The following is a 12,489-nucleotide window of genomic DNA, read 5'->3' as shown; positions in this document are numbered from 1 at the left end:
GACCTTAACAAAACTCTGGAGGATAAAAAGAAATCTCCTTATCAAAGTAGCCTTGGAAAAGAAAGGATGACTAACGGGGATTTTCACATGTGTGCGTACGTACTTTTGCATGCGTCTCTGAATCCCCACATTGCAAACAGCACTTCTATAATTCCATTTGACTGTGCAAAACACAGCTGGCCCCAGTCCTGGCTCCTTTGCTGATGTGAGGGATGAACCACTCCAGCTATTCCTCTTGGGTCATCAAGAGCTCAGCAGTCCCTCCACCACGTCTCACTGATTTCTGCTTTGTTGGGAAGGTCATACACAGGGGTATCCCCCCCAGAGGGCAATGCTGGCACCCAAATGGAGCTTTGGCTACAGCAGCAGATTCCAAATTTGTACATGTGCCTGAAGGAAATCGTGTCGCAAGTCAGCATTACCACCAACGAAACGGAGCTGAATTACCATCACCGGGCCAAAAAAACAGAAGCTACAATCCCATTGCACACATGTTCCATCAGTCCAGTGTTTCATAAATAGGACAGATCTGTGGGTGTACTGAGTGCTCCTATGCTCCTGCCAGCTCCTCTGGCCCAGAGCTCACCAAACCTGGACCACCAGGTCATCTGCTAACTTCAGCTTGCCTTTGTACCCTCCAGAGACCCCTTCTCCAGGACAAAGCCTAGGAGCCCTGGCAAGGATGGCCACCTGCAAGCGGGATCTGAACTGAAACGCTTCATCTCAATCCCAGCTGTGGGAGATGGTGTGATACTGCATCAGAGGTGGCGAGAAGAGGCCGATATGAAATTCTCAAGAGGATTTGCAGTCAATATGTGAGCCAAAGGTAGAGCAAACCTAGAAGAATCAAGAGCCAGGGAACTAAAACTGTTTTCACAGCTTGCAGCACAGCAAGTAGGATGAGCAAAGCCAAGCCTTTTGCAAATGACTCACAAGGATGGCGACCAGGTCCTGTTTGCTCTGTTTACCACCGGTTTGCCTTCAAGACAAACAGGTGTCTGCTTTATGCCATTGCCCTAATGGCAGGTGAGACACCCATGTTTAGTACCTGCTCTCCAAGTGCCTTTTTCAGAGGTTTTCTGTCAAGAGCAAAACTGATGTTCTTTGCTTGGTAACCCAATGGAAAACTCTCTCCTTTCAACTTGCAAGATGATCTGTTTGGCAGCTGCATTGTGCACCCTGAAGCCAGTAGATGCCACCATACTGAATCCTGCCTGCTCGTTAAGGGCTCTGCAGGCAGGGCAGGAGATGTAAAATCCACACCCTACAATAACACGAGCAGTCCAGACTCCAAGGCTTGGGTGAGGGGAGGAAGATGAGTCAGCTTTCAAACAGGAGGACACCTACACCAGACCACAAAACCTCTGAGCAGTGAACTCTGAGGGGGTGGAAGAGTATTCGGGGTCAGGGGATCCCCTGTGACCCTGCACTTGTGTTCACTACACACTATGGGCTGCTGCTGACATTGGGGATATGGGGCTAGTTGGATCTTAGGAAGACAGCATTCATCTTTCTTTCTTACAAATAACTCCGATACATTCAGTCCTGCCTTGAGACAAGGAATGAGCTCAATGACCTGTTTTCTAGAGCTCCATTAATTTGACAGTGCCAGACGGGCGATGATTTTAAAAGGCTTGATGTTCAAAGAGAGAGTTGCTATCATTGTTTCAAAGTCAGATTCCTCTCCCAACTCCATCATTCAAAACTGCAGGAGTCAAAATCACATTTGAAACACATGAAACACTTATAGTTTTCTAACAAGTTTAATAATAATCCTACTGATAGCAACTCTGTGATGCCTGCCAACCAATACAGAACTGCAACACTATCAGGAAAAAAGGAAGCTTCTATTTCTGGATTGGGGGTGTGTAGAGAGAAGTGAAAATAATCAGAGGAATTGTGCCTGGAAAGCCAGCCTGTAATTTTTCAAAAGCAATACAAGTGTTCTCTGGACCTTGTTTTCTAACAGATTGGGATGGGATTTGCTGTGCCCTGGCTAAACCCTGCTCCCACTGAAAGCAAGAACAAACCAGTGCTGAGTGCTTTTGGAAAGCGAAGTTATATTTTTTCTTTCCATTTGGGATGTGTGCAATGGGACTCAGGAGAAGCCAAAGCCAGACTTTCAGGCAATGACTAGGAAGTGAAGCAAACAAACACATAAACAAACAAAATATCCTGGTGTCTAAAACAATTCTAAAAGAGGGTTTGTTTTCTCTTCCTGCAAGGCTGCTGCTTGGGCAGAGACACAGAAAGGATGGCAGAAGTTGAAGAAGAGAATGAGTATCCCACTGCAGAAAAATCATGGAAGTCAGATGTTTTTGTTGCATAGGGCTCTCGGTGATCATGTAGGCAGAGTAACAGATCAAGTCTGGCAGAAATATTTTGTGTTAGAGCTTTCCTATGAGATAAACAGCAAACTAAGAAGGACGGAGTGATGGCGCTGCCCACCTTCAAAAGAACAGGAAACCTAATTAGACAAAGAAATGTCCTGGGATAAGTCGATTCCCCTGACAAAACGCCCAGCTGCCCATGGAAATGATGTGCATGAAGGTTAGCGGCATAATATTGTTAACTTAACCTGCTCGCACACATCTTCATAGAACTTTGCTTTTTATTTGTTATTAAGAAAAATTGCAGCTGAGGTTTTTCCTCGCTTCTTGTAGTACTTGGATCTGTACAATTGAAGTACTTAAAATGACATTTATACGACTGCTAGCAATGGTTGATCAGTTAGTGTGACATGGTACAGATAAAAGCTCCAATTAGGCCTTAACTGTTTACTTAATAGAAAGACCTGTTAGGAACAAGAAGGATTGCCTGTTAGCAGAAGAACAGAACTTTTTCGCGTGGCAGATTATCAGTATTCTTTAGATTTACACATAAACAAGGCTGAAATGCAATTACATTTTCCACAAGGACCCAAATGCTTTTAACCTTTTCAAGGTAAAAAGAGGGAAAAAAAAATGCTGAAACTGCTGTTGAATTAGGTCCAGCTAGCTTTTTTTTTTTTTTTAAGTTTTTGTTTCATTTTAATAATGGTTTAGTCTGTTTCACAGCCTGTGGCCTCTTCAAACCTGTTACTTTTAAAGATATAGCAGATGCTTCCTAAATGGAAAGGAAATTGTAATGATGCAAATCCCTATTCACATGATTTTCCAAATAGGTTTGAGTACTACAAGCTGTATAGGGCAGGTGGGGTAGTGTAACTGACAACCAAAAAAAGGTAAACTTGAATACAAATAGACAAATCGAGCACACGTGTTCGTTTGAAAGTTTGCAGTCAGCTCTCCAATCTGCGTCCCAGAAAATAAGCTATTATCGGCACTGAGTGTCCTTCTCAGCATCAGAAAGCTAGAAATTAACTTAATTGCTGAACTGCACCTAAAATCAGCTGCTTTAGACATTACAATTTGGCTTTTAGTCTCATCAAAATTCCAAATATGTTAAAAATCTAATTTGCAAATGTGCTAAATTAACACTTTGAAACCACAATATTTAACCTGTTGACTAATCTGATGTCAAGTGAAAACAAGTCAAACAACATGGAAATCATATACTGCACAAAAAGCCATAGCAATTTACCTAAAAATCTTTAATTCTGAAGTTTAGTTTCATTAGAAGCCCTATTATGTCTTTCCTCATCCTAATAATTCATATAGATTAGTGTGGGTAAAGAGGAGGTTTTTTCATTTAGGAGTTTGTTGACATTTTCTTTGCTTTAGAAACATAATTTTGCAAATCCTTGTAGTTTTAAATGAGCGGCAGATTTGCATCTGAAAGCAAATTGAGTTAACTTGGTAATGCATGTGGACACTGTGTAGCCCTACAGTGGGTCCAAAACTATCTCTGAGAGGTGCACGCTGTTCTGAGAGGTTATTTGTAGGACTGGTCAGAAAACTAGTTAAATGCCCCCCCCCCCCCCCCCCAATTTCTCTGCTCCCAAGTGTAATCTGACTTCATACCAACAGGTAAGATGCTTCTTTTGGGCGGGGTGGGAATAGGGGGTGAAAAAAACAAAACTAAACCCTGCACTGTATATCTGACTTTCAGTGACAGATCTTCTTCTCACATCAAAAAGGAGTAATTAAAAATCATGGAGCAGTAGCCAAAATTATTACTTTACAGAGGCTGTTTATTATTACTATTTCTGTGTAATATTAAGACCTTGAAGGAAGCAAGCAAAATGGAAAAGCTTAAGGCTTTTCCTTAGAGAGCTTAAGGCTCTCGACAAAATTTTCTCAAAACGGCTCTGAAGAAGCTGTTATCAAAGGCAGTGGGAGATGAGAAGTAAAATATTGCTGTGGATTAGAAAGTAATTTGCACTGATCAAGTTCAGAGAAATATCAGAGAAACCTATTAAGTATATAAATTGACTACATGGCCGTGGTGACAGCTAATACTGACAAATGCAAGGCATGGGAAGAGCCATTTGAATTCACACGCAGAATTGTCTGCAATCTCACACCTTATACTGAATTACCTGTGCTTTAAAAAATAAAAAAATTCTATGCAATACACAGTCAACAATGGTGCTAAAAACCTTTTGTACAGAAAGTCTCTACGCTTTTCTGTGCAATTTCAACTTTGTGTTTGCAAGTCACTGGCAGGCCTGGTGCCAGTACGCTAGAGATAGGCTCTAAAGGAATGGTACAGAAAACACTGAGAATAAAGAGATTACACGAACTGATTCATCATCAATGTTTAAAACCCTGTACAGTTTCCTAATCATGAGATCTCAATGTAGGTTTAGCAGCTACTCAACACACTAAAATATGCTTAATAATTTACTAACGTCAACACCACTGGCTCTATGTTCTTAGTGATCCTCATGTGAGCTGGGGCCAAGAAATAACCTCTTTTTGCAATTTTCCAAGGGCCGCTGCTGGCTGTGCAGGTCTTCTTTGCTGACCCATGTGCCTCTGAAGGAAGAGAAACAGCAAAGGCTTCATTTGTTCTTAACGTGGACATGGAATTGAATTATGGGTGGGTGCAAGTGATGGCCATTAAAAAATTGTGCAGGCAAATTTGAGGAAGCACAGGAACAGCACAATGAATGCCTATCCCAACCGCTCAAAATGAAGGGTGTATTCCACTCAAAGACCAAGAAAAACCAATTATCACCAAATACTTTAGCAACAAAATCTTTAACAAGAGAGCTTTTGTTAACCAAAACTTGGCTTTAGCATTTTGTAGTTTTTAAGGTGGAGGTGCCAAGGCAGGCAATTCAAATAATCTCAGAAAATTGTTTTCCTATTCAGTTAGGCTATGTAATAGTTAATGGTTAATTAATTACTAATGGTTTATTAAATATGTAAACAGCGGTAAGGAAAATATAAACATTTACCTCACTGGTTAGAAACACGTAGGATCCCAGTGCTCTGGATAACACCTCTATATAGGCAACCATATTTTCAGGGGAAATTTTATTTTTACTTTAATCATTCTGGAAGGAAAACAGCAGCAAAAAGGAGGTCTAATACAAATGCAGATGTCACTGCCATCTAGCCTTATTCAAACAAATAGCTTCTCACACATGTGGCATGGCTTTGGGCACACACATGCACACAAGTGTGTGTAGAATCAGGCTTGTAGAAAGGAAATGAGAATTAAAAAAGAAAAATCTCCATAAACAATTGGGCTGCCACTACAGAAAAGACAATATCCACAACTCGTTGCTTTTCTGATCTTGTTCTTTCTTCTAATATCTAAGTAAATGTTTTCCAGCTTTTATTTATTGAGTTCTATGAGACAGAATATTTCACTATTGAAGTTAGTGATTTCAACAGGAAATTATTTTCTGGGGAAAATATTTTTGTTTATTTCAAATTTTAATCATTTTTTCATCACGGGGACAATCCTTAATTAGGAAGCTTGCTATACACAGACCTTACACATTTAGAAGGGAATGAACAAAGTTTCCAGTTTCATAACTTATATTGAACTTGAATCAAGAGGACATATTAATACAAAGTATCTATTCTGCTGCAGCTGTTTGGCTTCTTTGGGCTTCTGCTTTTTCAGCAAATTTAGAGACTATTCTTTTTACATTATGGCATTTCAACATGACAAGAGAAATTGCTTTTTGTCTAAAGTATGACATAAGACCTCTATTTCTAAATACTGCTAATTAGTTTCTAATGTAATGGTGCCATTAATGAAAGGATGCTTCCTTAGCCTAAAAACCTCTCCCCAGAAGGTTTTCATCAGAAAGGAAACTGCAAAGCCTGGAGCCCTTGTGGAGCTGGGGACCAGCTTGGGTCCCCTCTGGACTGACATGATTCATGATCAGCGGGGCTGGAAAGGCACCGGCCTCGCCTCCCGCAGCCCTCACCCTGCCGCCATGGGATGCAAAGGGCGAAAATACCCCCATCTCGAAACATGACACCAAACTAATGGTTACAAATGTGTTTTCAAGAAGAGGGAGGCGGGGGGAAAAGGGCATTAGAAAAGCTTCTATTCTACTGTATGGGAGAGCTTTTGTCTTTTTAAAACAGCTTTTTTTAAAATCATCTCTAAAACCAGCCCTGTTCAAGACTACATTTAGAAACACTGGCTAAAATAGCATAATTCATTTCTTATGCCAAAAACAACAGCAGCATTTTGCAATAAAATAAATAAATAGTGGCCAAATGAAACAAGGCAAGGATTAAATCAGTTTAACACCTTCTAGGGTTTCTACCAAGGGCTCCTAGGGAAAACTGTGGTTTTGTTTCCCTGCCTGTCTGCTTCCTTCAGTCTCTTCTTAATTTCGCCCTGTGTCTTCTTTGCTTGTGAATACTCAGTGTCGTGAGCGGGGTGGGCAGGCATGAGACAGCAAAGTACACCCACAGAAACCGGGGGCTGGATCCTCAGGGAGAGCAAAACTGGCTGGGCTGGTGCAGAGCCCCGGCCAAGGAAACAGCTGTGCAAGGGTCGAGCAGGTTGAGGGTGCCGGGACCCAAGCCCCAGCTCTCTACATAACAATTGAGATGTAGGTGGCCAAGGTTGGCGCTAGGGCCAGGCTTCTCCTTCCAACCTCCAGCTACTTCTGCTGTGAGAAGAAATGGAAAGGAAGGGTGCTGCTTTGCAGCAGCTCCACCAGCTTCTAAGAACATATTGACTTTGCCTATTAGCCACAGAGCGCGCCTGTGCTGGGACTGCAGCTGGTTTTCTTAGACCCACGTTTCAATGACCAACGTGCACTAATTCAGCACCAAAAGGCTTTTACCCTGCTGAATAGACATCAAATTCAAGTAAGACACTGCTTTCACATGCCACAAACATGGGCACAGAGACAGGCTGTAATGGCAGAGCACAACAGTTTCCTTCTTTTCACTTGATACCAAAAGTAAAATGTGCAGTACCTACAGTTTTCTTTAAATTCCCAGTTATAATAATGTCATTTTCCTTTTCCAAATGAGGACATTTCCCAATATTGTCTCATACTACACGCCTGGCTCTGTAAAACTCTCTTCATGCAATGCAGTAGCACACAGAGCATTCCAGTGAGAGCAGAGCCCACCTGAAGATGCACCTCTGCTTTCCACAAGGTCTGGGCCATGCAGTCTCTTGAGGACTCTTCTAAACTAAATGATTCTGTGATACAAGCCCAACATCAGGGACAGGCGTCAACCTTCCCTTTATGCTTACTCAATGCAAAGGCCACCGATACACAACGTCTTCCTGGAAATTAGCACTTGCCTGGGCACTTGACAACTGAAACTCCTGCTGTTATACACATCTACCTAGATCTTGCCTCTCATTTCCCTCCAGAGTAGATACGATAAGCCTTCCACTTCTGTTTAAAGCTGTCTTGGTTAAGGCAGCTTTCTGCACAGGGGAGTAGATGGTGAAGACCCTCTCTTAATGTGTTGTCATTCCTTTCACAAACCATTAATTATTTTTAAATTATTGTTTATCTGCATATTTAATAATATCTTAATAATACATTCTATATATGTTAATTTGCTGTTGAAGAAACAACTACCATTTTTTCATGTTTGCTTCTTTACTGATAACACCTGTGGTTTATACAAATACAAGAATAAATACTAGGTCAACTACGAAGTTAGCTCCCAACATAGAAATTGTTAAATATTCCCTCCCCAGTACTTATATTGTCCCTGTAAAGTTAGTTGGAAGGATTTCACCTGATAGTTTGTGCCTAAGACATTAAGAAACAAAGAAGCAAGTCTTTGGCAGGAATGCATAGAGAGCATCACCCTGTAGTCAGTGGAGATGGAGCAATTACAGAAGCTGGTGATCTGAAATAGGAGTCAACATGCAATAACAGCTTACTGAAACGGTCACAGCAGTGGGGAATCACTCTAGCCTGAAGACACAGCTCATCTGCCTTCCTTGTTTATGTCCTCAGTACAGAGGCACGCTAAGGAGCATTGACTTAGATGCCCTGAACACAACACAAGGCTCTCGAGGAAGAGGTTTTGGTGAATTGTCGCTGGTTAACCACCAAATGACTAGCAGATTGGGGCACGGGAAAAGGTTTTCCTCCTTTCTTCCTAGCTAGATCAAACCACCCTTGAGGCAGAATCTCTGCTTGAAAAGGAATGCTACATGCAAACCCGTGCTCCAGGTAGTACATTTGCAATGAGATGTAAAGTGACATCCATCTTGATTTAATGCCGCTCAAGAGCCATCGGGATTCTAAGCAGCACTTGGACACAATCCAAAGGCGATGATTGTGCATTGCAGGCCTTAGAAACATGTCCCAAGACCACAGCGCTCTCCTTTCGGCCAGTAAGTAAAATATATCCCAGAGGCTTCTTTTGTTATAGAGCAATCAGATTCTCCAAATCCATTTGCTGGCTGCAGTGCACCTCATTTCCCAGTTTCTTTCCCTTCCACCGTGATCACTGTTTCTATTCAGTCCTAACAGCTGCATCTCAGTCAAAAATCAAACATTCTGCAGACAAGCTAGGCTTCTAGACATGAGAAGGTGGCATAAGAAATACCAAAGACAAAAGACAGCCAAGCCTTTTGCTCCTGCCTTAGTGTGAACATGACAAAACAGATCCAAGTGCTGCCTATTTGATGCTTCCCTATGCTTCTTTCCATAAGTAGTATTTGGATTAAACTAACTCGTACACCTGTTCCCATTACTGTCTGTTAAGCTCTTCACCTGCTTAGGAAGGAAAACAAAAATGGGTGGGGGAGCTTCTGACACTTTCAACCCCACGGAGCTGGCCACGGGGTAGAACAACTGGACTCTGAATTTCTAACACTGTAAATGTATCTCATAATTGAGTAAGCATAAGGGAAGGGAGGCACAGGTTTGTGTGCATCTGTGTGCGCGGGTACACATGAACTTTCCTCTCATCTTAGTTTTAAACTGCTAGAGAAAATCTTCAAAATGGGCCACAGTCGCAATGCAATCAGACAGACAGGCTGTCTGCAGCAAAACAATTTAATTTGGTCCTGTTGCCCCTTCTGAAAAATGATGTCGACAGAAGATAAGGAGACAGAGTTTAAAATTGTTCTATCAGAACCAGTTGCCTGTTAGGAAGCTTATTCAAGGCAATTCAAAATTGTTCAGGTTTTTTACAAGGCGGTTGCCCATCAGGAAGACTGTAAGTGAAGTAAAGGCTAACGTGGCTTACATAGCAGGAAGAGGTACCGTGGATTTGTACATACTCTGTGCAACAGAACCTCGTGTACATATTTCCCTTATCTTGTTTTGCTGTTTCTTCTGTTTGCTGCTGAAGCTTTTTCTTCCTGAGAGTCTGTTTATTAGTTGAAAATAACAAGAGCTTTTTCATTTTTATTTTCCAAGGCAGGCAATTCAAATAATCTCAGAAAATTGTTTCCCTATTCAGTTAGGGCTATATAATAATGCAAGACCAAATCTTGTCATTTACTAATGAGCTGAGATGGATTTACTAGGGGAAGACTAAGAGGTTGATATGGCTATAGCTCATCCTCTTCCACACCACACAGAGTGGCATGTGTTTGCATAGGGACTGCCATCAGCAAAGAATGGGGCACCTCAGTAGGGACCACTGGGTTAAGAACTCCTTCCTCATTACTAAATGCAGTTACTCCTTTCTAACCCGTACCTTATGGTAGTCATTTTATTGTTTTGATATTATTTATACGTTCATGCTTGTTCACGTTAAAGAAATTAGGCCTGAGATAATCAGTGTGTTATTCTGTATATATGGGTATATGAGCATACAAAGCAATGGCATTTGGAAGTGCCTGAGCCTGGCCAGTCCAGGTCTCTGACTCTCTGGGGTGCACCTCAGCAGCTGATGGAGAGCTGCAAATAATGCCAGCCAGCAGAGCCCCAAGGAGCTTTCTCCCCATCAGGAACTGGCCAAACAAGAGAGGTGAAGCCAAAAGTCAGGAATGGCCTTGCACTCTCCATCCTTTCTTGTCTGTTTACGTTCTCTTAGTTTTCTCTCTCCACTTCTCTGCCCAGTGTCCTTTCAGAGGAACATCACCTCAAAGCTTTGGGGAGCTCACAAAAAAAATTCATTATTTTGTTAAAAGTAGAGTTGGAAAGAGCAAAGCCAAAGTAATTCATTCCTGATGGTAGCAGACACCATTTCCATCTACTGGCCTTCCATCTGAGCGCCTCTATCAAGTTCTTAGCAGACAGTAACATCCAGACCCCAAACATCACCAGCACCATTTTGCCACTGCCTTTGCCATCTGCAGGCAATGCACCTCTGTTCAGCAAGGACTGGATAGAGACTCTTTCAAGATCCATTTTGCACCTGTGCATTAAAGGGAACGTGAACTGACAGGGTAGCAAGGTAACACAGGCAGCAGTTGTTTGGCCCAGGTCCGTTTGCTCGTGGCTGAACAGCAAAGGATAAAACAGAGGGCTGCACCACGGGACCCCCTGCAAGCGCCACTGCAGCTCACTCACCCGCACCCCTGGCAGCGCACTGGATGGGGCTGGATCCTGCCAGCACACTCCTGCACTGCTGCAATCACACGTGTTTCCACACTGACTCACAGAAAGATATAAAAATGCTCTTGTGCACCAGCTCTTCCTCCAGAAAATTTACTTCTCAGAGAAATTCAGAGAAAATGCTTGCAAGCCAATTTCATCCACATAGACACAGACCACCAGGCATGATACCCTCTCTGCTACCTCATGAAAAATGGCATAGAAATGCATTTGCGCAGAAATTAAAGACTTCTGCAGAACACATTATATTAAAGACTAGCTAACCCCACTGGCAGAAAATGCAAAACTCTGTACTGTCCTGTTGAACTAAGGCTGAGCATCTTCAGCGTTAATGGGGCACAATTTGTGCTTTAAAAGGATAACAGCTATTAAGTAAAAGACAAATGTTTATCAGTCAGAGTAATTTCTATTGATGGTCATTAGCCGTTCAAGACTATATGGCCTACCCAGATATATTTTATTGTCTAATGTAATAAAATTTCTATATCAGATCTTACCATAAAATAAAATTGTTCTTTAAAGAAGATTTATTTTATAAAGTTAGTCCACAAAAACTGAATAAGGCATGAGACACTGGTGAGGCCATTCAGATTCAGACCAGTTACAGACCTATAACTCAGTTTACGTGCAGACCATAGACATCAGTTATGAGTCTGATCTATGTAGGTTTGGAATATCAGCGGGTAGACAACCATGAAAGGCATTATCATACACACCATCCCCTTGGACAGGTTCTTAATAAAGAGGGGATCATAGGCATATTTTGTTACTGTGAATGACGCGTGTGAAACAGAAGCCCTCCGTACAGAAGACCAGGGTTTCCTCACCGGCCAGCAGTCTCCTATTCACAAAACAAGGGGCAGTGCGGTTCCACACACAGTTTGCTCTTAAGGGCCTCATGGCGATGGTTGTCTAAGTGCAACCTGTTTCTGGTCAGTACAGCAACACCGAGCCAGAGAACAACTATTCAAGAAAGTCTAGGAATACAGGCGAGCCCCTCCCTGAGTTAGGGGAGCCCTGTGTCTGTCTCCCCGCTCGGAGCTGCACCAGAGCCACTTTACCCACCCACAGAGCAGCGTGCAGAAGTGACATCAGCCCTCAGTCACCACTGCTCACGCCTGGATTTAGGGCGGTGAGCACGACGCTCTCTTCGCCTCCTCATCCCTGAAGTCCTTAAGCAATTCTTTTCTCTGCCAAAAGGCTAAGTGCCGAAGGTTGTTTTATGATTGAGCATAAAGCAATGCCAGAATGAGGGAAGTGCAAAGGTGGCTCTCGTAGACTCATGGAAACAAGCCTTATTAGATCACCAAGTCTGCCCTTCTTCAGAGGACAGCATGGAATTTTATACAGCAAACCCTTCATTGAGCCTAATAATTTATGTTTGACTTGCAGCAAGAAACTGAAGCCAGATTCACCCATGTTTGAAGGGTGACCCTGGCTGGCTGCTACAGCATATGACAAAACAATGCAGATTCCCTGGCTCTTAGTGTTTCAAATCATGTCTGAACATCTCCGAAAGACTGGTGTTAACCGAACACAAGTCACTTGGCTTAACTCAAAACAGGGTTAAGTGC

Source organism: Phalacrocorax carbo, chromosome 12, assembly GCF_963921805.1.
Source record: "Phalacrocorax carbo chromosome 12, bPhaCar2.1, whole genome shotgun sequence".
In the NCBI taxonomy this organism is placed as follows: Eukaryota; Metazoa; Chordata; class Aves; order Suliformes; family Phalacrocoracidae; genus Phalacrocorax; species Phalacrocorax carbo.
The sequence above is the reverse complement of the archived record's forward strand: the minus strand, read 5'-3'. Positions refer to the sequence as shown.